Raw genomic sequence first — 24,280 nt, forward strand, 5'->3', positions numbered from 1 at the left:
AACTAAGAAATGACAGAAACAGCTGGCTTCAAATTTCCTCTGCAGTATTGTAACATCCATTTTTGGCTTATGGAATGGACCTGAAATATCTGACAGACTTTTCTATGAAGCAGGAATTTTGAAAGACTATCCTACTATATCTTGGCAAATTTTGGTAGTTGTCTTCTTTTATGTTCTCTTTGGCCAATTTGGACAACATTCTGTTAGCATTTGAGGTAAGGGCAATTTCTTTGTCTAGTGACTAACTTTGCCACAAGTGAAAGCAAACTCCATATAGAGGACCTGTGATGCCTGTCAACCTCTTTTGAAGTAAATTGGTGATGCCACAAGCTGTTGTGCTTCACTGCCATGAAAAGCCTTTTGTTATTAAAACATTTTAAATGCAGTATTAAGTGTTTGAAAACCATCTACCTATTTAAAATCGGTCTTGGTCTGACCTTTAACACACACCTAACATGAGTATAGTTGGGATTATTATAGATGACTAATAACTAATCTGTGTTTCTTTATTACCCTAATAGTTTTCAAGGACTAAAACCTTATATTACAGTTTTAGATGATCTGCATACATACAATACTTTTTAAACAACAGTAGAACCATATATACAGTATTACAAAATAACCTTAAATTTGCATCAGTATATGAAAGTCTCCACCAATGTAAAATATTTGAGACTAGTGGTTCTTTAAAAGTAGACTTAATAATCTACTCCTCCTTTATCCCATCATTTCCATGCTATATCCCCCCTTTTTTCCTTCAGAAAGAGATCCTTGAATCTAATCTCTTTTGTTTAGCTTTCTCTGTGACCATGACCAATAAAAATGTGTTACCAGCCCTATAAATGTTGGCAAACATCCACAACCCATTGAATGACCAAAACCCACCCATTCCAAACCCTGGGAATGTGGGCATCATGTTTTCTGGATTGTTCCCTGTTGTCTAGGGGCAATGGCATTTTTAAGGAACCCTGAGGAAATTGAGATGACGGTCGTTTTCATTGGTGTCTGGTCCCTTTGCTCTGAAAACACACAAACATTCAAAGGTAACATACATATCTGTATTAACTAAGTATGGACTGTGCATTGTACACAAGCCAGCCAAAGATGTTATTTTATTTTATGTTTGAGCAGGTAATATACACATCATCTTTCTTGTAGTTTTCCAGTTTTATTTTTATATGCTAGGGTTTTTCAGGAGGTCTCCTTGATCAAACCTGATCTCTATCAACCTTGAATGAATCTCCAGCCTTTCATTTTCTGTGGAAACAAAAGTCTAACCTCTTCACCAATGCAATACATTTTTTTTTTAAATTCCTGTACTCTAGAGCAGAGGATCGTGGATCTCTGAGTCTGAGAACAGCCTGATCTACAAAGCAAGTTTCAGGACAGCCACGCTAAGGTAGTGAAAGACAGAAAGCTGTTGAAGATGTAATTGAACAAGATGGGGGGGCTCATGTTCAAGCCCCAGAAAACAGCAGAACTTGGCAGCTTTGGCCACAGAGTTCTGGGTTTAGAGTGAAAGATAAAAGAAAGGTATTGGGGAAAATTATAAAGGCCACTCCACGTAGTTAAAAGGAAGATTTATTTAGTGGATGACTTACAAATGAAGGAATGGATAGGATGCGGGGGTCTGGGGAAGGTGTATTGCAATCCAGCGGTGTTCTCTGGAGCTCTGCACAGTCAATCTCCACTGTCCAGGGTCCAGGCACAAAGAGAGCACCCAGAGAGAGCGCTCGCCCATCCAGCTCTCGGGTTTCCAGCACCTCCCCTCGCCCCGCCTCGTAGGCATGACAGTTGCCAGAGTCTCAATGGGGGTTGGAACTTCCAGATCCAAGCTGGAATGGCTACCCACTACAGAAAGGAGTAATGGAATAAAGTGGCTGAGGCCAGACATGTGTCATGGGTGACCCTAAATGGAGGTCTAGTAGAGAGGCCATTGTATGAAGCTGTGAAGTTGAAGCCTGGAGTGCCTTGGAGAACCCAAGATGTTAGAAATGGCAGAATTGTAGGGTGCCTGCCAGTAAGAGCTGCTAACAGGGAGTAGAAACAGCCCAAGAGAAAGAAGTGTGTTGTAGTCAACATAGCTAAACATAATTGGATATGTGGAGGATGTTTTGACATTAGGCATGGACATACAAAGTTTGAAATTTTCCCAATTGGTTTTTGGTCTTGTTTTGGTTCAGTATTTCTTTGCTATATTCCCTTCCCTGTGTTTTGGAATGGTAATGTATATCCTGTGCCATTATATGTTGGAAGTATATGATCTGTTCTTTGATTTTGATTTTTATAAGTGATTATAGTAAAGAGATTGCATGAATATAAGAAGAGATTTTGAACTGCAGACTTTAAGTCATTGTTAAGAATGTGATAGATTATGGGGACTTTTGAAGATGGACAAAATACATTTTGCATTGTGATTTTGTCATAAGTTTATGGGGACTAGGGAGTGGAATGTGGTAGTTTGAATGTAACTGGCCCCCATAATCTCACAGGGAGTGACATTATTAGGAGGCGTGGCTTTGTTGGAGTGGGTTTGGCCTCATTGGAGGAAGTGTGTCACTGTGAGGATAGGCTATGGGGTTTCCTGTGTTCAGGATATCGCCCAGTGTCTCAGTCAACTTCCTATTCCTTATAAGCCAAGATGTCGCCAACACCACATCAAGCTTCCATGCCACCATGCTCCCTGCCATGATGATAATGGACTGAACCTTGGAAAATGTAAGCAAGCCACTCCAATGGACTGTTTTCTTTGAAAGAGAGGAGATAAATGTAAGTGCAGGAGAGATACAAAAGTACATGGAGAAGAAACAGGGGGCACAAGACAGAAGAGAGGTAAAAAAACACGATGCAAACAGACATTAATATAAATATAAGAGCTACTTAGAAACAAGCCTAAGATGAGGCTGAGCATTCATAATATATAAGAAGTGTCTGTGTCATTATTTGGGAACTGGCAATACAGAGAAAGATTTGCTACATTTGACTATTCCCATTCATGACTGAAAAAGCTAATTTTGCCTTGAGGCTTTCTTGTTCTTCATATTTTATGCTGTATGTTACATGAGATAGTATCCTTGATTATACTATCAGAATCAAGTAATAAATAAACACCAATAAAATAAATGTATTTTACTTTAAGCATCAGCAATATGTGATGTCTTAAAGAGCTGTAAAATAAAATTTGTTTATGTATGTCTACACATTTTTAGGTTTAACTTGTATCTTCCTTAACTTTATGATCCCTACCATTACAATCATTATAATTATTTTAATTCCAGTAAGAAATATTGCAGTTAAAAATCTGATGATAAATAAAATCATATTTTAGCAACTTGAAGAATAAACATTTTTTCTTTATGTCAAGACTGCTTCCAAAGTATATCTTCTGAAGAACATTGAACACACATTTCTCATGGGAATGCCATTCTGCCTCATAAGTAACATCGGACATGTAGTTCTCATGGGAATGCAGTTCTGTCTCATAATAACCAATTTTCTTGTTACCTGGAGAAGTGATCCCTGGAAAGTTGAAGGCAGAATGGGATGAAGGAAGAATTTTCTGCATTTTTCTCTCTATAAATTAAATTTTGATTTTTGGCCAAAAGGGGGCAGGCATTTCCAATGTAAATGAGATCTGCTTGGATTTGGGAATGCAATTGGTTAAAGCCAAGAAAAAGCTATTACCTGGTCTAGTATTCTATATATATATATATATATATATATATATATATATATATATATATATATAAACCTCCTGGGTTATTATGATAAGAAAGCTTCACCTGCACTTCCTGACCAGAGCATAGCCAGTCTGTGTTTGTCCTGGGCTTCTCTGTCACTCACTTGTAGATGGTATTGAACACTGAAACCTCACTCTGGCATACAGCACTATTGCTCAAGCAACGGGGAATTCTAATTGAATTTCTTTCTGAAATGAAGAACTTTCTTCAGAAGTAGCAATTTGTCATGTAAAAATGATCTGGTAATTATTGTAGGACACATATCAGTGTTTATGTAATTCACATTAGTTTTATGCTCAGGCCTCATCACTTTTCTCTATAATATCCAAGTGCTGCCTTTTTATAAGATTATGTGTGTTAAAAGAAAAAATTGTATTTTTTTCATAGTTTCTGGACCATGGTTTGTTCCAAATTTTTATTTTGGTGACATGGTTATCCTACTTTCAATCTACCCAAAAATATTAAGGATATGTTTTAATTATTGCTTTTGCTTTCTCTGTGAATGTTTCAATAACCACAATCACTTAAACATGTTAATGCTGTTCTTGATGATGCTGGAATTCTGTGCCATCAGTCTTGATGCCTCTTTTCTAGGTATGCCGTATATATGCAGGTTTGTTTCTTGGAAGAATCAGTGCGTACAGCTTCTCGCCTTCTGTCTACTCTGAAATCTTCCATAAAAAACTAAAGCTTCCTATTTGCATTTGTTTTTAGGTCTTTCACTCTGTTTGTTGATTAGATTGATTTTACATTTGTATTCCTTCATACAAAATTTAGGGAGATAAAAGTCTCATTTTTTTTTAAGTATAAGTAGAGGTCTGGGTTTTGTGTATGTGTGTTTCAAGATTCATTCATCATCAAAAGAATTATGAGTTCTCTGTTTGAAAACCATGTATAGGAGCCTTATGTGAGCTTAATACTGTTGTAATTTTTATTATTTTCATGTACTAGATAAGCACTGTTTTATTTAGGATAGTATAAATCATACCGACAGAGCAAATAAATGAAGATTTGATTTTTCTGATTCTTTTCAAATATTTTATGTTTCAAATACAAGCACTGAAAAGAGGCGGATACAAAGGTTTTAAAAAATGAGATTTTTCCACAGGTCTCTCATGACATAGTGACAGAAAGTAAATAAATATACTTACACAAACTGTAAGCTTAACTTCACTTTCCTGTGAATAGAATATAGCAATAATCATTTATGAATCAGTTTATCAGCCTATAAATTTTATATAACTTTAAAGAAAATTTCTAGATAAATTTAGTATTAGGTATTTTAAACTCATGTCTTTGCAGCCACAGAAAATGACATCTACCTTCTCAAGCTTTAGTGTGTATATGAGAATCTGTCAATCATGTTGCAAGATGTTTCATATCTCACTGTGTCTGTCAGGAAGTCCTATTCAAGATATATTGGAGTTATTCTGGGTAAATGACTGAAGTGAATCCCTTTTGAAATCTCAGAAGTAATTACTAGGGCCAACAATGCATGTGCAAATTTGGAATTAAAAAGTAAATCTGCAAATATATTGTCAAGCCCCAAACCTTTTAAAAGTAGAAGAATTACTTTTGAGGAGTTACTTTAATATTTATCTTTAGGGAGGAAAAAAAATGATTGTTTCTTCTTTTATTCTTAAAAAGAAACATTTCAGTTGGAATGTCTAGGAAAAACTATTTAAAATGACTTTCCAACACCTAACAAAAGTATTCATCCTGTCTTCCATTGAAAAGTTAAAATCTTCCAAGAAACCACTATGCTCTCTTCTGAGTGTTCCATAGTGACTTCGATTACTTTTGAATTATAAAGATGAAAGCCAAATTAGAACTCTGCTTTTCCTCATCTTTCTTTATTGAGCTTTAATATCTATATTCATTTTTAACTATAGGAATGGAAATGTAATAAGGCAAGACAAACAATTTTTTAGAAAAGCACAAATCACTGCTTACCAATTAATTCAATTGTTTTTGGTTTGTTTGTCTATTTGGTTCATTGGCTTGTTTAATGAGGCTCTGCCTCTATAATATAGTATGAAGGAGCTTGTATCACAGTTGCCAAAGTCCTGAGACTACAGTCCTGTGACACATCACACTTCTCTTCTCTGTTTCCTTTAAATATGCAAAATCTCATTGTCAAGATCACAGTGTGATAGAAAATTTATTACTTTTAGTATCGATGAGCTATAAAGTTTCTATTTTCTTCTAATTGATCTACAAGAAGCATGCTTATGTAAATGCTCTTAACTCCATGAGTTTGGCACTATTCTTTTAAACTTTATTTTATTTATATAAAACATGAAATCGTCAAAAATAGTATTTTCTAAATTTTATTTCCAATTGACTTCCTGAGTTAATTAGAATTATATTTATTTTCAGACAACTTTATCCACTCACATTCTTAAAAACTTAGTTGAATATATGTCGTGTAATTAAAGTAGTAGATTTTGGTACATGTTAGTGTTAAGACTTCAGTGAATTTCCTTAGATTCTCTGATGAAGACTACTAAGATGAAGGCTATTGTGGAAAGGGGTTTGCTGCCCAGCCGGATGATCTGAGTTCAATACCTGGGACACATGGTAGAAAAAGGAAACCTACTCTACAGGTTTATCCTCCGCTAGTCTCAGGAGCACTGTACACCCACATCCTCAAAAATAATTACATGAATATTTAAAGTTTTTAATTTTCCGATAACAGTTTTTTTCACTTCAAATGTATACTATAAAACTCTCTTATGTTTCACAATGAATGGCTCCCCAGATGATGTAACTCTTTGATCTATTTGTCACAAGTTAATTCTGTATTCAGTTACATATACAACTTGAAGTATACACAGTACATTAAACATTGAGCAGACCTTAAATTCATTTTCATTACAGCCCTGCATCCCAAAAGACTCAAGACAATATCCACCAAATTCAGTTCATGCTATGCTGATCTTAACCTAGAAGTTATTTCTATTAGTTTGCTACTGTAGTGTAACAAGTCTGTTACAATGGAATTTTTTTTTTTTAAAAAAGAACATTGTTTTAAATAGGTGTTTAAGTAAAATGTTGGATATGACCCCATAGAGCATTCTGCTTAGAATTTAGCTTTTCTGAAACTAGGATGTCAAGCAGGCTGCATTGTCAAAGATCATCTTGAATAAGAATATATTTGGTTTTTATTTTTTCAGATAAGAATTTGTTTAGTTATTAAGGTCCAGGATTTTCCACTTGCTAACAGTGCAGGCTCACCTTCAGCTCTGAAGACCACTGTCAGTACTCACCATGCTCCTCCCACAACAAGGCAGGTTAGGGCTGCTCAGCCAGCAGGAGAAACCTTGAGATCAGGAAAAGACCAGGCTCTCTTGCAAAGCTTTTGTGACTAGGTAGAGTCAACACAGACAAAAATCCTCCAATCTCTGTCTTGTAATATCACAGAACCAGAACTGTGATTTTTTTTCTTTGTATTCAATGGTAGTCCTACATTCAAAGTGAGTAAGTTATACAGAACACAACAAATACCAGGGATATTGGGGAACTGTTAACAACTGTGACTATCTATCACAAAATGTGATGGTAATTTTATGATATTCATAGAATATTAAGAAGATAGGCCATATTAGGGAGCTGTAATGAAGAATTCATTGATATGTTAACCTTGGATGTGTATTGTAAATTTGCAAATACTGAAGTTTACATTTTTTTTTTTTGAGACAGGGTTTCTCTGTGTAGCTTTGCACCTTTCCTGGAACTCACTTGGTAGGCCAGGCTGGCCTAGAACTCACAGAGATCTGCCTGCCTCTGCCTCCCAAGTGCTTGGATCAAAGGCATGTGCCACCACCGCCTGGCAAAATTTACAATTTTGATCTTTTGAAAATAACCAGTCTTCCCTATCAGAATATGAGGAAATACTGTGATAGCAAATTATGTTTAACATCTACTATATTCTTGTTAGTGCCTGATACTACAAGACAAAAAAGTTGCAATTGGAGATGTGAATAATGAATGCATCAAAATAGTTATGAAATTGGAAAGGAAACAAAGTCTCAATATATTGAGATCTCAAGCCAAAACACATCCAGACAGAGAAAAGAACAAACATGCCAGCATTTATGACTCAGTCCTTAAAATTTCATATTAATAAATGAAAAACACAAGCTACAAGCTTTTTTTATTCATTGCATTTTTGAACTACTGTCCTGATGATTTCCTCCTTCTTGCTTCTATAGTTCAAGTTTGGAAATGAGTGTCTGTGGCTGTAATATGCAAGAAATAGCCCATTCTCTGATGGATCCTTATTACTTATTAAATGTTTAATAGGCTGCAAGCCTCACTCTAAGCTCTGTTTCATTCCCCTTGGTGTGTATAGTATTACTTGTCAGGGGAAGAATATTAGCAGTTCTTGGAGAGTTTTATAAATAGGATTAGGAAAAACTTCAAGAGAGTTATTTTATTCCATTTAGCTTATGCTGAGTTGGATTTCAAGCATAATAACCTCAATGGGGAATATTACTAAAGTTAAGTGGAAAACAGAAGGAAGAAAAATCCTCACCTGTATGTAGAAAAAATAAAGCATTAAAGAAACTTCTTTTCAGCGATTTACACAATCTTCAGTGCTTAAGAATAGAGAAAGGTCACTGGTTCAACAAGCAACCCCCTGCTGTTTTCCTCATCAAGGCTTGCATGTTGTCTCTCTACACACTCCTCTCTTCTCCTGGTCTAATACATATTGACTTTCTTATTTCACAGTTGCTGTGATATTTTCAAGCAGCTGTGGTAACCCTGAAGAATTTTCTCTCACTGCAAAACAAAGGGTCATTTCTCTGAAGGTCTCTGACATATCACTTCAAATTGTCATTTAAGAGGTGGTTCTGTAGGCTAAAGTGATCTAATTCTGCATGGAAAGTGCTTCTTTTAAGATCCTAACACAGGGCTTATACAGACTGAGATATAGGGATGTTTATTAGACCTGAAACACTCAAATTGTGTGTGTGTGTGTGTGTGTGTGTGTGTGTGTGTGTGTGTGTGTGTGTTTGTGAATATACATAGAAATGTGTGTATATGCAAAAATTTAATATCAATTGCAGTGCAAATCTGATTGAATTGCATGGGAAAGGACTACATTTACATTAGTCAGACTTCTCTGTTGCTGTGACTGAACACCTAAACAAAACAATTTAAAGGTAAGATTTACTGTAGCTCACTATTTTAGATGTTTTCCTCCCACATGGCAGGGATGGCATGGCTAGGAGCCCAGCTCACCTTTGTGCAGCTAGGAACCACACACAGTGAATGATGGCAGTAAGTTACCAGTGTAAGAGACAGCCCCAAAGAGAAGCACACTCCCCTGCTTCCTATAGCACTTCTATCCTGCTTGGAATCCATCCTGGGCTTAATTCATTCCTAGGTCAGAACCCTCAGGATTCAAAGACTTCCTAAAGCCCAATCTGTTTGCAAATGTGTCCCTGGGTAATGACACTTTGGCACATGTTATATTCAAGCATAACAATTATTTGTAATTTCAGTAAGATGAAACTATTCATGTCTATCCAGAAAAGTTTCCTCAGACATTTCCACACCACTGACAAGTGCCCTGTGAGATAATAGTTTTATTTTCTGCAAAATATAAGTGTTTTATTCATGTACTTAATATCACCAATTCTTAGGTCCCCCTACTTTCCTCATTATTATTTGAAATATGTATTGTACTAATAGTAATTCATCTCCCTCTATAACTAGTAATTTTTAAAAAATAGGAGATCTAAGAAGCATAGGATTTTATTTTTCAGAATTGCTTCTAATACAGAAACCTATTTCGGAAAATCTCACTTTCCTTATTAAACCTAAGTCAAAGCATTAGTGACTCTTTTGATTCTTACTATCCTTTGTGAAAACAAATCCTTTTCTGACTTAACTTCTCTAAAAGCCCAGACACTTAAAAGGATTTTGAGGTGACCCATCACAGAAATAGATACTCCCATCTAGGATCTCCCCTCTGTCTGGTTTTGCTCTAAAAATGGTTATAGCTCTAGGTATGTTTGTGAACCTGATGCTGTTCTTTTCCTCTCCAGATTCTCACCCTAAGAGTATGCATATATATTAGGACTGTCAGATTGAGCAGACCAACAAATAAACAGTGCAAATAACCCAATTTAATTTTCAGAAGAATAGTAGAATATTGTTTAGATGAATGTAAGATGATTTTAAGTATAAGTATCTCCCATGCAATAATAGGATTTAATTGTTGCATTGTTACCTTTCCATGGGATGCGTTAGGATCTTGAATTTCTTAATTTGATTAATTTGATCAAAGCCTCTCTTTGCTTCGTTCAGCACAGCCTCTCTACCAGCTGTGCATGAGTGTCTGGCCAAAACTCAGAACAATGCATCACACCCCAAGCTTGTATTGTTTGGCCAAATAATTCAATTTCATTTTATTTACCTTGTCTCTAAAACAGGATAAGAATATTTGTTGTCCTGGTTAGTTTTTGTTAACATGATGCATACTAGAGTCAAATTGGAAGATGAACCTCAATTGTGAAAATGCTTAAATCTGGTTAACTATAAGCAGTTCTGGGGGTCATTTCCTTAACCTCTACTTGGTATCAGAGGACCTAGTACATGGGAGGCTGTGCAAGCCATGGGCAAGTTGTCTGAGTGGCATCAGAAGGCAGGAAAATGAGATAAGCAAGACTTGAGGAACAAGCTGGAAGGTAGCCACCCTCTATGGCCTCTGCTTCAGTTCCTGCCTCCAGGTTCCTGCATGTCTTAAGTTCCTGCCCTGAATTTCTTCAGTGATAATCTCTTATCTGGAAGTGCAAGATGAAATAACTCTTTTGTTCTTCAGGTTGGTGTTATTCATATTATTTATCTCAGAAACTGAAGTCCCAACTATATATATATATATGTGTGTGTGTGTGTGTGTGTGTGTGTGTGTGTGTGTGTGTGTACATATGCATGCTTCCTTCAACAATAATTTACACATGACAGCTGACTAGTACATTTTTTTGTAATGTTAATAGAATTGTCTTTTATTTCCCACAGAGCCTTTCAAAATTTTCTATTGAACTGAAATTTGTCAGTGAAATATATATAATCTACCCATCTTTCTTTATTATCTATTTATTGAATAAGATTACACAACATAATGCTATATAAATATCATAAATTACATTTGAATGTTATATAATATGTAAATGTTTTTACTTAGTTATGAAGCTGTGTTACAAAAATTGGTATATAGTTTAAAATACATTTAGAATACACAGATGATAAAATAATATTAGATGCAAAATTCACAGAGTGAATGCAAAGTCTTCCACATCTTACTACCTATTTGCTTTTACTTTTCTTATAGGCGATTACTTTTTACAAACTTTTTTCAGTGCTGGAAAGAGTGCTAAGCGGTTACAAGCGTTTACTTGATGCTATTTCAGAGGATCAGAGTTTGCTTCCCATCTCCTGTGTCACACAGTTCACCACAGCCTGTAACTCTAGATCCATGGGAACCAAGATTTTCTTCTGACCTCTGCAGGTTCCTCATACGCATAGTGTGTATTCCCATAGACATAAACATACACACATCAATGACAACAAAAACACAAAATCTTTAACAACCTAGTTTCAAAATCATTTTCTCTCAATTCATATGTAAATGGGTGTATAAATATTTTAAAGGCCTAACAGAATAATATAGGTCCAAATTAGAAGTGTCAGCCTTAGTGTTTCTTACTGTGTATCCATAGCACATCTTTGTGGTAGTTTGGATGACAATGGGCTCCATTGCCACATAGATGTGAATAGTTATTCCCCAGGAGTGGCACTATTTGAAAGAACTTGGAGGTGTAGTCTTGTTGGAGGCAGTATGTCACTGGATGTGGGGGCTGAGGTTTTAGAAGCCTAAGCTAGGCCCAGTGGCTTTCACTTTCTTCCTGCTGCCTATGGGTCCTCATGTATACCTCTTAGCTTTTCCCCAGGACCATATCTTACTGTATGCTGCCATACTCTCTTCTGTGATAACAATGGATTGAAAGGTCTGAAACTGTAAGCAAGTGCCATTTAATATTTTCCTTTAGAAGAGTTGCCAAGGTCATGGTGTCTCTTCACAAAAAACAGAACCCTAAGACAACTTTCGATTCATACTGATGTATGGTGATATTTTATTTGTGCTGAAATGTGATTTTATTTGTATGTTAATAAATAATGTTGCCTGGGGGTCAGAATTAATAGCAAGCCATTTAGCAGAAGTCTAGCAGTGGTAGCACATGCCTTTAATCCTGATCATATGACAGGCAGATCTCTGTGTGTTCAAGGACACCACCAGCATGGAGACACATGCCTTTAATCTCAATACCAACCATAGATACCTGGAGGTCTGAATAGACAGGCAGTGATGAAGAGGTCATGTGGTTGGGTTTACCACCAATGAGAAGGCAGAACAGAAAGTCAATAAAAAGATAGACACACAGGAAGTAGGCCTCTTTCTGAGGGAAAGGACAATAGTGAGGGGTAAGAAGGTGGCGGTCTTGGCTGCTGCTCTGACCCCTTGGGCTTTTAGCTCTGCAACTGGCTCTGTGTTTCTTATTTAATAAAACCGTTCAGAATTACATCTACACTGATGTACCTATATATAGCACTGTACCATATGTTTTTCTGTTGTGTTTATAAAATTTCCCATGTGGAGCAGCTTTTCTAAGAATGCAGGAGGACACATATCCTAGAACTTTCCAAAGAGAGTGGAATTTTTGCTTAAAGCCTAAGATCTTCCTAAAATGCCCCAGAATGTGATTTTATATATATATATATAATATATATATATATATATATGTATATATTATATATATATATTAGTTTTTAATTGTTTCTGTTGTGGGACTGTAAACATTCAAGTACCTGGGGCATATGGAGGATGGCATCAGATCCCCTAGATCTGGAGTTATAGGCAATTACAGAACTCAGGACCTCTGCAAGGGCAGTATGACATACTTCTGATCTCAGAACCTGTCCTCTAGGCCCAGCATATATCTTTTTGAAGTATCAAACTATGAAAACTCTTCATCTGGAAAAAAAATCAGTTATTCATCAAATGAAAGAAAGTAGATCAAAGGTAAATTTTCTTATTCATTTCACACTTCCAAAGGAAACCTTCTTGTCAATAATACTGTCCGTGTTCACTGAATTAACAGCTTCTCCTCTGTGGTGATATTTTGTGTATGTTCTAACAAATAACGCTTGCCTGAGGATCAGAGGGCAAAGTCAGCCACTAGTTAGCCATAGAGGCCAGGCAGTGATGGCACACACCTTTAATTCCAGCACTTGGGATTTCATGCCTTCGCTTACAGTACTTGGGAGGTACACACACCTTTAATCCCAGCACTAGGGAGGTTGAGACAGGAAGTGATATGGCTGGGCGGAGAAAAGGTATATAAGGCAGGAGGAGACAGGAGCTCAGTGCCTTTCAGCTGAGGAGTTGGTGAGGTGAGAGGTGACTGTGGCTTGTTCCTTTGTCTCTCTGATCTTTCAGCATTCACCCCAGTGTCTGGCTCTGGATTTTTATTAAGACCAATTAGGATTCCTGCTATACCCCTCCATAGGATTACACATAGGCATATAGAAATTATAATGAAGACTCTGCAAATGATATGCTGAAATAAACATTGCACTTAAGTTTTAAAAGCTAAGTCATCGGTTATAAACATTTGAATTAAGCTGACCAGAAAGAGAAACCCCGGAATTAATAGGCAGAAGATTTATCCCCAAAAAAGAGAACAATTAATATTTTGAAATTCTAGTTTTAACTTCAGATATTCTGAATTATATTACAAAGATCTAAAATGGTTTAATAAAATTTCCAGATACAAGATAAAGAAAGTGGTAGTTAATTGAAGATATTATTTTAGAAATGTTTGAAGGATTTAACATTTTGATTGAAAAGGACTATTAAGTGTCAACCAGTTCACATGAGAAAAGTCCCACAACATAACAGAATTCAAAGTCTGTGCTCCAGAGAAAAGCCTTTAAATCTTTCTTTAAAATAGTACATTTGACTGAAGGATAATTGAAAATTAGATTGGCACCAGACATATCCTGTCCTAGAAAGTCAGAAAGACAATTGAATAATACTTTCAACGTTCTAGGTGATAATTTTATCAAATCTAGTATTCTTCCCCCAAGTGAGTGAGCTAGGAAGAGTTGCTCATAAACAAAAGGAGCCCATGCCAGGCTTTGGGGACAGGCACCGTGCCTCAGTCTTCTTACCCAGCAGACATTACTGTGAAGAGTCATGATCGTGGCGTCTTGCAATTCTGCTTGTCCCAGTACAGGGGACATAGGCATGCCTTGCAATAGGAACTTTGGGATCCTTCTTGCAGCATGGAAATCAAGACAGTCCTATGGGTACCTTTACTGTTCCTTAATATCCATTTTCCTGTTTCTGGTGAGACACAGAATTTCCATTCCATTTTTTGACTTAGCTGAAAAAAACAAAAAACAAAACAAAACAAACAAAAAAACCCAAAAAATCTGTGACCTGCTGAACTAATCAGTTTCATCTGCAATCTGGCCTCTGTAGTTAAGGGTCATCCTTTGGGAGTATGGATGTGGTAGCCAACACTAGGTAGCCTTGCTGTGCTACCTGTGTATAAAAAGAAGAGTTGAGACATATTGAATACCTTTTTTTTTTAAAAAATTTTACTGATAAATATATGAGGGTGGCAATTCCTATCAGCTATACAGATTGAGCCATCAATATGCCCCTCTCAGACTGCTTTCCCACTTAAAGGTTATAGAAGTTCACACTCTCGATTGCATTTAAAGGGGTCTTGATTATTATTATTTCCTTCTTTTCAAATTCTGTCCTTAGTCTCATGTGATGAATCTTGCTCTTCCTTAGTGATTTTCTTAAGGATAGCCATGAAAATCCTGGGGCTGGAGAGGTCAGGTTAGTGCTGAGTTCTTTACTTTGTATTTCTTCACAAAGCAGTTTTCTTTGATATTTCCCTGCCACTAGCCAAATTCCATTCTTGTTTACCAGACACAGCTCTGTTTCTTAGCCGCACATAGCTGTCAGGAAGTTGAGAATTGAGTATCGAAACTGAATTTAGCTCTCCCAGGGCTTTTGATTAGAGACTGGCAAGGGAACCTGGCTCAGATAAAGGGTGTTAGACAAGCCAGTGGTACACCTTGCAACACTACCAAATTAAATTTAAGGACACATCAAAAAGATAATTTCTAACATACAAACAGGTCAGGAAAAAAATTTAAGATCCTCAAAAATTGGATGAAGACAATACTTAAAAAGGTGTTTGTGCAAAAAATTCCACAAAACATTAGAAATCACTACATTATGAGATTAAAGAGAAAGTTAATCAAAATTCTAAATAAAAAAATTGCTATTTATCGTGGTTTGAATGTAAAACACCCTTCACTCTGCACAGTGGGTCTTGAGAGGTTCAAAGCTTGCTATTACTTTTTTTCTTTTCTCCATTTTCTGTTCCAATGAAATAGGAATCGGTAAGAAGGACCAGCAGCTCACTACCGCAGCCAAGGAGCCAACTGTGAGAACGCCTTTTTAACCCTGATAGGCTGTAATCCCCCAAACTGAACTAAAATAAAAAGAAACTCTTCCTTAAATTGCTTCTTGTCAGGCATTGTTCACAGTGATGAAAACTATAACCATGCAGTAATTAATGTTAAGAGCAATAATAGCTAATAGGTGCCTATTAAGAATATTGGCTGTGGTATATTCTATTATAATTAATAGAAATAGATAATGTTAGAATAAGTTTGATTTTCCTATAATTAGGATGAAAATAATTTAAATGTTTCAAAGCAACAAAAGCAATTTAACTTTTTGAAAAAATAAAGTATAATTTTAAGTAATTCTTCAATATATTTATAGATTTTCCTTTCCTGTTTGAGTTCAATCATATTATTTCAGCTTGAGATGAAAGGTGGGTAAGCATGATACTGTGGGTCTTTTGTATTCTTGTTTAGTTTATTCCACTAGACTTAATTATAATTTAAAAACATAAATACTCTAAATTTGAAGAATATAAAAAAATAGTATACTGTATTTAAATTAGATGACAGTGGAAGAATCAATGTATTTCAATAAATATTATTAATAATTCAAAAATTAAGAGTGCATATATACATACACATTTACATATAGACATACATGTATATATCATATACATACTATATATGCACACATATATGTATATATGCCCAAATTAAAGCATAAAACTATTGAGTACAAACGTAAATTGTATGGTTAATAGGAAAGTAATTAAATATAAGAGATTCTCTAAGTATCAAGTAGGAACTGGAGATATGGCTCATAAATTGAGTGCTTATTGAGCAATTACAAAGACTAGAATTCAGATCCAAGTACGCAGGAAACAAGCTGAGTGTAACAAAAACGCCTGTAAGTTCAGTAACAAGAGATCCAATGCTATGTCCTCTTATGGCCTTCACATCCATTCATATACACACATGTGCACATGCCTCATGCATAGGTATTCATACATGTACACACACATATAAACAAATACATACAAATATTTTTAAAGGAAGCAATGCATTGCTTAGGACTTGATATTTATAGACAAATATAATACTATCTGTCAATATTAGTGTTACTAAACTAAAAATAAGCTAAGCATTTTGTAACTGAAAATTATTCTTTATATATAATTTAGACTGCTTAGTTCATTAACTCTAAGAAGATACAAAATTATAATTATTTTTATAACAAACATCCTGAAAATTGAGGCACAATTCATTTCATTAGTATAAGTTAGAATTGATTTCTATAGCTTGAATGAAGTGTTATATATGTATATGAGAGAGAGAGAGATTATTCTAAACCACCATAAAATCCTTAAAATATGAGGCCTGTGTTGTTCTAGGTTTTCCTTAAGTTTTCATATACAAAATCTGAACTAGTGTGCCTGTAAATGATTTTAATGTCCTTATTTCTTTTTCAAACTATGTTGTTTTGTTGAACCAGCATGACAATGAATGTGAATTTCTTCAAATTCTCCTCGATATGCCTTCATTGAAACAACTAGTTCCACAGGACTTTGTAACTGCTGCCCCCTTTACTGAATGTGGGTCCACCTAAAGATGATATTTACAGAATAAGCAGAATTTGTATTCTTTCCTCTGGTGGTTCTCAAGTAGTTTGTTGATGAAAACGTTAACATATCGCTAGCATTGTTATTCCATAAATAGTAAGGCTCTTCTTATTCATGCACAAGCTGTGCTGTATTTGTAACACTTAGTGCTAACATCTAGACAGAGTTGCAGTGTGCCATCAATCACAGGTGCATCTTGATTTCTAAAGGTGTTAAACTGTGAAAAACAAACATGTAACTTTTATGGATATAATTCCATATTTGACCTGCTGCAGAGCTTTTCTGCAGCTGAGGAACATGGCCGTCAAGTCCTGACTTCTCAGACAGCTAATGTTCAATAGATGCATTGATTCTGTCCCTTCCTGTCAACACACAAATCAGCTACACTGACTTCTCAATGAATATTAACTCATTTTTACTCTGTCTCACAGAATGCTTATAGTGCATATTATAATTTTCCTTGTGCCCTTTATAGCCCTTATCATGAGCAAGGGAGAACATAAACAACGTGATTATAGATGTGTAAAATGTAGTAAATGGTTTGGGAAATGTATATAGTGAGTCCTAAAACCCTACAATAAAGGGCAGGCACAGCTGTTGCAGATAGCAGAACAAAATGTGCATGAGGCTACACACCACACTGTTGTAAGGCTTACAACTATCTACTTAGCAAGGAATGTATTTTTATCATCTACAGAAAGGCTAATGTCTTTGCATTATTGAATGTATAGCTTTAGATGATTTCTGTTTAATAGAAACAAAATATAAGTCACATGTGTGTCTTTGAACATTGAGAAGCTAACAGTGTTAATTTTGATAATATATGTAAACTCAAGATTATTTAAACATATGGTCAGCATAAAATATTATTACAAAATTTTACATGTTTTGAGACTAACTCTTCAAAATCAAGTATATGCTAAATATAAGAGCATATCCCAATTTGGAATAGGGCTCAATAGCCAAATATGGTTGGTAATTAGCATGCTTATTAGTTTAAATGCTGATATAGTTATTCACAAGGTCTTTTTGAAGTGGTTTAGAAAACTTTTTTCTCCTTCAGCTTTGAAATATCTGCCTATTGAACAGGGGTTGTATATATTTGCTTTCAGGTTCACTCACTTTTCAAGCAGCAAGGTCACCAACAAATCCTGGGTTCCTGAAATCGTATGTGGCCTGAAGGCTGAAAGAATATACAAACTTGTCCTTGTTATCAGGAAAAAAAAAAACCTTCAAGAACCTTTCATAATTACCCTGGAATTGGAGGCCTCTAGTAGTCAAGTCTTACTTGAATGAGTCATTGTATTTTCAACTTAGCATCTATGTTCAAGTCTGATTGTGAATGATCTCTCTCTCTCTCTCTCATTCTCTCTCTGCATTCACATATATATACACATTAGTATGTGTATGCACATATAAATACACGTTAGTATGTATTATGTGCTTGTCTTCCCTTCTCTTCTTTTCTCTATCTTCTTCCCCATCCTCCCCCTCTTCTATCTCTTTCAGGACACAATTTTAATATCATACTTGGTTAATCTCTTGTACTGTTCTACACTTTTCCTTTGATTTCCTTTTTTTTTTGTCCTAAGTTTGTTCTGTTTCTTCTGTCTTGAGACCTACAATCCAACCTTAGTTGGTCCTCCATGAGAGGCAGAGATGTTTATTTCCCCTGACGGAAATGTGTCTAGCCACACGCTCACACACTAACTGCACACTTGATTTCTGTTGCCTAACCTTGTGTGTATGCAAAGCACCAGCTACCTGTCATGGTTTTCATGTGTTTAATTCTTGATTATAATTTATACTCTGCATAATTTCATTCAACTGTCTTTCACTAGAGTGCCTTTGACATTCTGAAAAATGCTCATCAAGCTTATTTCTGTGGGGCATGACATTCACAAATCTTTATTATGGCTGTATGCTTGGAATGAAAGATGAAAAGGTTGTTGTCTAAGGCTGTTTTGTTGTTAGTGGTATAACAAGTGTTTTTTTTTTTATAAAGAATAAGGCAATAAATAAACATATGCTGCTAATTCATGAAACCATTATTTGTTCAAGTAAAATGGAAAGTAGTATTTTTGTTAGAAAATGTAATAAAGATTATGTGGTAATGAAAAATCACAACCAGAAAGGGCCTTAATATTATTTTCTATGAGATGAAATTAAAGAATGTTTTATAAAAGGAAAGAGGAAGACTTACAAATCTTAAAAGAAAAATATCATTATTCCATACAAGATCAGACATGTAATTCCATATACAAAATGTAATGAAATTTAAATTTTTTATGTATGTGTATGTATGTATGTATGTGTGTGTGTGTGTGTGTGTGTGTGTGTGTGTGTGTGTGTGTCTGTGTCTGTGTATGACCTCTGTATGTAGGTATATCCACATGAATTTGGACAATCATGAAGTTCAGAAGAGAGCATCTATAGATATGGATTTACAGGTAGTTGTAAGTCACCTGAATTGGGTACCAAAGACCAAACTTCTGTAAGATTTGTATGTGCTCCAAACCATTGAGTCTTCTTTCCAGCCACAAATTATTGACTTTTTGATGCTGAGTACTAGCCTTCATTAGTAAACTGATTCAGTTTATTCCCATTTTACAGATGGCAGAACAAGCAAAATGCAGAACTAGGATTAAGTTTCTTCAGATGTCAAGGCTCAGCAACAAGAACAAGAGGATCAAGGATCTATGATGTCAGTACTTCTATTGTTCTCTCCTTGCTAAAATCTATTTCCATGAAAATTAGTTTCCAATTCACAGTAAAATGCCATTGAAAGTTGTTTTTAGGCAATGACAATTTTGTCTGCAATGAAGATGCATTGACAAACCATCATTCTTGAATGAAGATGAAGAACAGAACTATGTTTTATATTTATCATATATAATATAAATATTACATGTACCTATATAATATAAATATTCAATATCGGTCCATCAAGAAAAACAATATCAAGTTACATATGATCCTTTTCTTCTCTTTTTGGTATACCCACTCTTTCCCAGTATGGAGACTGTCTATGTCATATGTAGTTTTCTAACATCTGGAGTCTGTAAACCCCGGGAAAGACAACAGAAAACAAACGTAAAGGTACCTTCCATCAAGGGCCAAATCGCATCAAATTTTCATATTGATCTGGATCTACATTAGAGAAAAATGTATGCTTTTCTTTCCAACCACTGGTACTCTAGAACTTTCTAAGGAACTCCACCCACATCCTAACCAGTGAACGTGGACCAAATTTACTATGTAACTCTCTAAGCTATCTGTTACAGCACTTTCTCACAAGTTCTATGCCTTATGTTTAAATATTAGCAAAATGCCTACTGGCGAAAAAGAGAAAGGAGTTGTGTTAAATTATATTTTCACAGGAAATCTTTCCAAGAACTTCATCTCTTGGGTTTGGACAGATGGATCAGCTGTTAAGTCTGTATGTTGCTTTTGCAGAGGACACAAGTTCAACTCCCAGCCCCTGTCTTGGGGAATCACAACTGCCAGTCAGTCACTTCAGTCCCAGGAAATCTAACACCTTTTACTAGTCTCAGAGGGCACCCACATATCATTCTCCCCACACACATAAAATAAATATAAAATACCCCTTTATAAAAAGAGCATCAATTCCAATGTCATTTACCTGCTTATAAACCACACTATGTATACATTACATGCACACACACCACACATCAGAGATAGAGAAAGCAATTCTTCACAAATAGTATGTTGCTTGTTTGAGATTTGTAGAGGACAATGCTTTGAGACCTGCAATTTTATATTAAAATCTCCTTGTTGGAAAATATGACAACATAGTTTATCCCAGCGGATTGAGATAACAGAAGGAAGTTTTAGTTTGCAGAAGTGTCTGTGTGAAGTAATATATTAAGTTCTATTAAAACATGAGAGCTCCGAATTTTTACACCACTAAGCAGTATTAGAAACACCATTTAAATCAGTGTTCCAGCTCACAGACTTTTCTCACTAGTCTCTGAAATATTGTGGAAGTGGGAAGAGAATTTCGTTATACTTTAAACGGTTTCCAGATTTTACCTTAGACAAACTGTGTGCATGGAGTCAAATGGTACTCAGTTTGAAATAACTTGACACTGCATATATTAAGCTAAAGGGAAGGTAGTGTGAGTATGCCCAAGCTGATTTAGCATGCAATATTTATCTGTGGGAGAGAGAAACACAATTCAATTCAGACTGATTCATCCCCCCAATTTCTGTGCACAGAATCCCACAGGAGGTCATCTGCTATCATTTTATTCCTATTTGCTATGCTTGAATATATCAGGCAGTAATAGCATAAAACCTGTGATCATGGCCGGCAGGTGAACCCGCTCCTTCCCGTGCAGCTAGCATGCAGAGTTGAAGGCTTTGCTTTTTCTCACATCCCCTTTGCGGCTGTGGAATTACTGTAATTGTTTTTTAAAAAGCTTTTATATTTTTACTACATAGGAGGCCGTTCCACACTGTGTCTGTTGCTCTATCAGACACGAACATCATTTTCGAGTTTAGGGTTTAGGATACTTGTACTCATTTATCCAGTTTGACTACTTCCCTTGATATAGCCAAGTAATACAGTGGGGCATTTTTTTTTTTTAACTTTCTCTGGACCATGTCATTGACTGTCCAAAGATATGCCATATCTTCCTTCATACAATTTGCTAAATTAAAATTATATTTACTTGAGAGCCTTCTACAATATGAGCAGCAACTTGAGATAAAGTCCGCTTTTGAATATACTTATCTAAAGAATTTCTTATATTATTACTCCATCATAAGCTTCTATGAATCTTCTCCTGTGATATACTGCCGTTGTTCACACATATTAGTTATGCATAGTTTTTATTATCACATTTCAACATATGTATATAGTATAATTTGTTTATATTCACCCCTCCTACTGATTTCTCCAAGAAAATCCCTTTCATCTTTTTTCTTTCTTTCTCTCTCTCCTTCCCTTCTTCTCTTTTTTCCTTCCTTCCTTCCTTCCTTCCTTCCTTCCTTCCTTCCTTCCTTCCTTCCTTCCTTCCTTCCTTCCTTTCGTTCTTTCTTTGGTGTATATATCTCAATAAGATTCTTTAGGATTGTTTATAGAAGTGTAGTTATGAGGTTTTTACAGTGGCATGAGCATCCTTTTTTCTATTTTATAATTAATTTTACATATCAGCCACAGATTCCTCTGTCCTACCTCCTCCCACCCCCTAGCCTCTCCCCCCAATCCTCCCCCCATTCCCACCTCCTCCAATGCAAGGTCTCCCCTGGGGATCCAACCCGGACTGGTAGATTCAGTTGAGGCAGGTCCAGTCCCCTCCTCCCTACACCAAGGCTAAGCAAAATATCTCAGCATAGGCCCTAGTTCCACAAAGCCAGCTCATGAGCATCTTATCAGTGCTTACATTGTTCAAGAAATTTACCTTAGTCCTCTAGCAACCATTACCCACTTATAGATCTTAAAGGAGTTGATCCTAATCTCCTTAACTACTATTTTCAATAATTATTTTAAACATTTTATAGGTATGTTTTAATCATTTTAAATAGTGATAATTTTAACTTGGGATACAAACATACATTTAGCAAAGAATCAATTGTTATCATTTTTGCCAATAGATCTATATCCAAAAGGCAATTCTTTAATAGTGTAATCTTGTAAAGTTTGTAGCTAGTCTAGTAACATGGTGGTACACAGGTGCAGGGGATTGGAACTCCTCGTGGTAGCATAGCAAATGTTCCTATTCACCGAGAACTCTCTCTAGCCCCAGGTCTCTTTTCAGTATTCAAGTCTCCCCATAGTCACACAAATATGGACAACATGTTTATCCCTTTGCCTTCGCATCATTCTTAGGTCGATTTTTTGAAATGCACAGAGTCAGTGAAACCGAAACTGTTTCTGTTGCTGTCATATGAACAGCCGTCAGCAGCTGGGTTTAGGCTTTTCTAATTATGCACTGTTCTGTAACTGCTTTATTTTCCCAAGCACTAGTGTCAGCATCTTTTATGCTGTTAAATCTCTCATGTTATATCTTGAAAGCTGAGGAATATTGTTTAGCATGGGTACTCTGAAAGATGAGTCAAGGTTCATGGAAACATCAAAGCCAAAAATTCCATTGCTACAGTTAAATTCTTTCTCACAATACAATACTCTTTCCAGTTTCAGTCAAGTATTTTCCAATTCTGCTTCTTTTTGTCAGGTCAATGAGACATTGTATCTGATGTTATATTTTCAAGAATCTACACTGTTAAATAGAATAGCTTCCCTTTTCTTTTCTCAGAGTCCTATTCCCCCTTAAAAACTCTTAGGGATAAACTCAAAGTCATAGCTATTCACACAGCTCATGACCTGTGTTTTGTTCTCTAAAACAGTGGAATGGAGTATTTACAGCTCCTTTTGACCAGAATCTAAGTTTGGTCTAGTTTTCTTAGCAGCTTTTCTCCCCTTGGAATCCATGTACAAGGTCTTCTTCACATATCTTGTAAATGTATAGCTTAATGAATATCACTCCTTGGTAGTAGCTGATTATGACTCTCCAGGAATTAAAATATTTTTAACATTGTTAGAGAGGCCTTACTTGATTTTTCTTCAATGTCATGTTGTTGCTGGAAGGAAGAGTCAACAGCATGTGACTAGGCAGGCTAGAGAAAACACTGAAGTGTTGCTCTCTACGTTCTTTCCCTTTTTATAATTACAAGTCATTGTTATTCTTATTCCCCTCATTCTTTTGAGAAGACAACAAATGAAATTGACTAGGAAATTGTCCCAATGTGTTTATTTTTATTCATTATCTTCTTTCTTTACATATTTAAAAGGCATATATCAGACCCAGGTATTTTTTTAACAAATAATTTTGTTTTATATGGGTGAGTATTTGGCCTGTATATATGTTTATGCATCAAATGAAGGTCTGGTACCAAGAAGAAGATGTGGGTACTATCTCTTGGAGCTAGGGTTACAGGGCATCGTGTGCTACTTGCTGTGTGGGTGCTGGGAACTGAACTTGACCACTGGACAGCCTGTAATTTTTGAGTGTCTACTATACCAACAACTGTTTATTTAATATGGCAATCTATTTAACTGTTTTTTTTAAAGATCAAAGGGTAAAGTATTACTTACTACCTCAATCTTTTTTCCAAACTTGTTTTTTCAACCTTACACAATCCCCCTAAGTTTCTGTTTAAAATCATAGTCATTTCTTTAGAAAAAAAATCTCTTTTGATTGGAAACTTTCACATTTTCAGATGACATTTGTGAACTGACTTCCTACGTAAATAAGAGTGATTGCTGAACAACCTCTACAGTTTGAATGTATTATGTCAATAATAATTGACAATAAATGTCAATAATAATTGACAGGTTTGGTGCCGTACATTTTGATATTTTATGTTATATCTATGGTAACTCATGGTAAT

The sequence above is a fragment of the Peromyscus maniculatus genome, chromosome 9, assembly GCF_049852395.1.
Source record: "Peromyscus maniculatus bairdii isolate BWxNUB_F1_BW_parent chromosome 9, HU_Pman_BW_mat_3.1, whole genome shotgun sequence".
In the NCBI taxonomy this organism is placed as follows: Eukaryota; Metazoa; Chordata; class Mammalia; order Rodentia; family Cricetidae; genus Peromyscus; species Peromyscus maniculatus.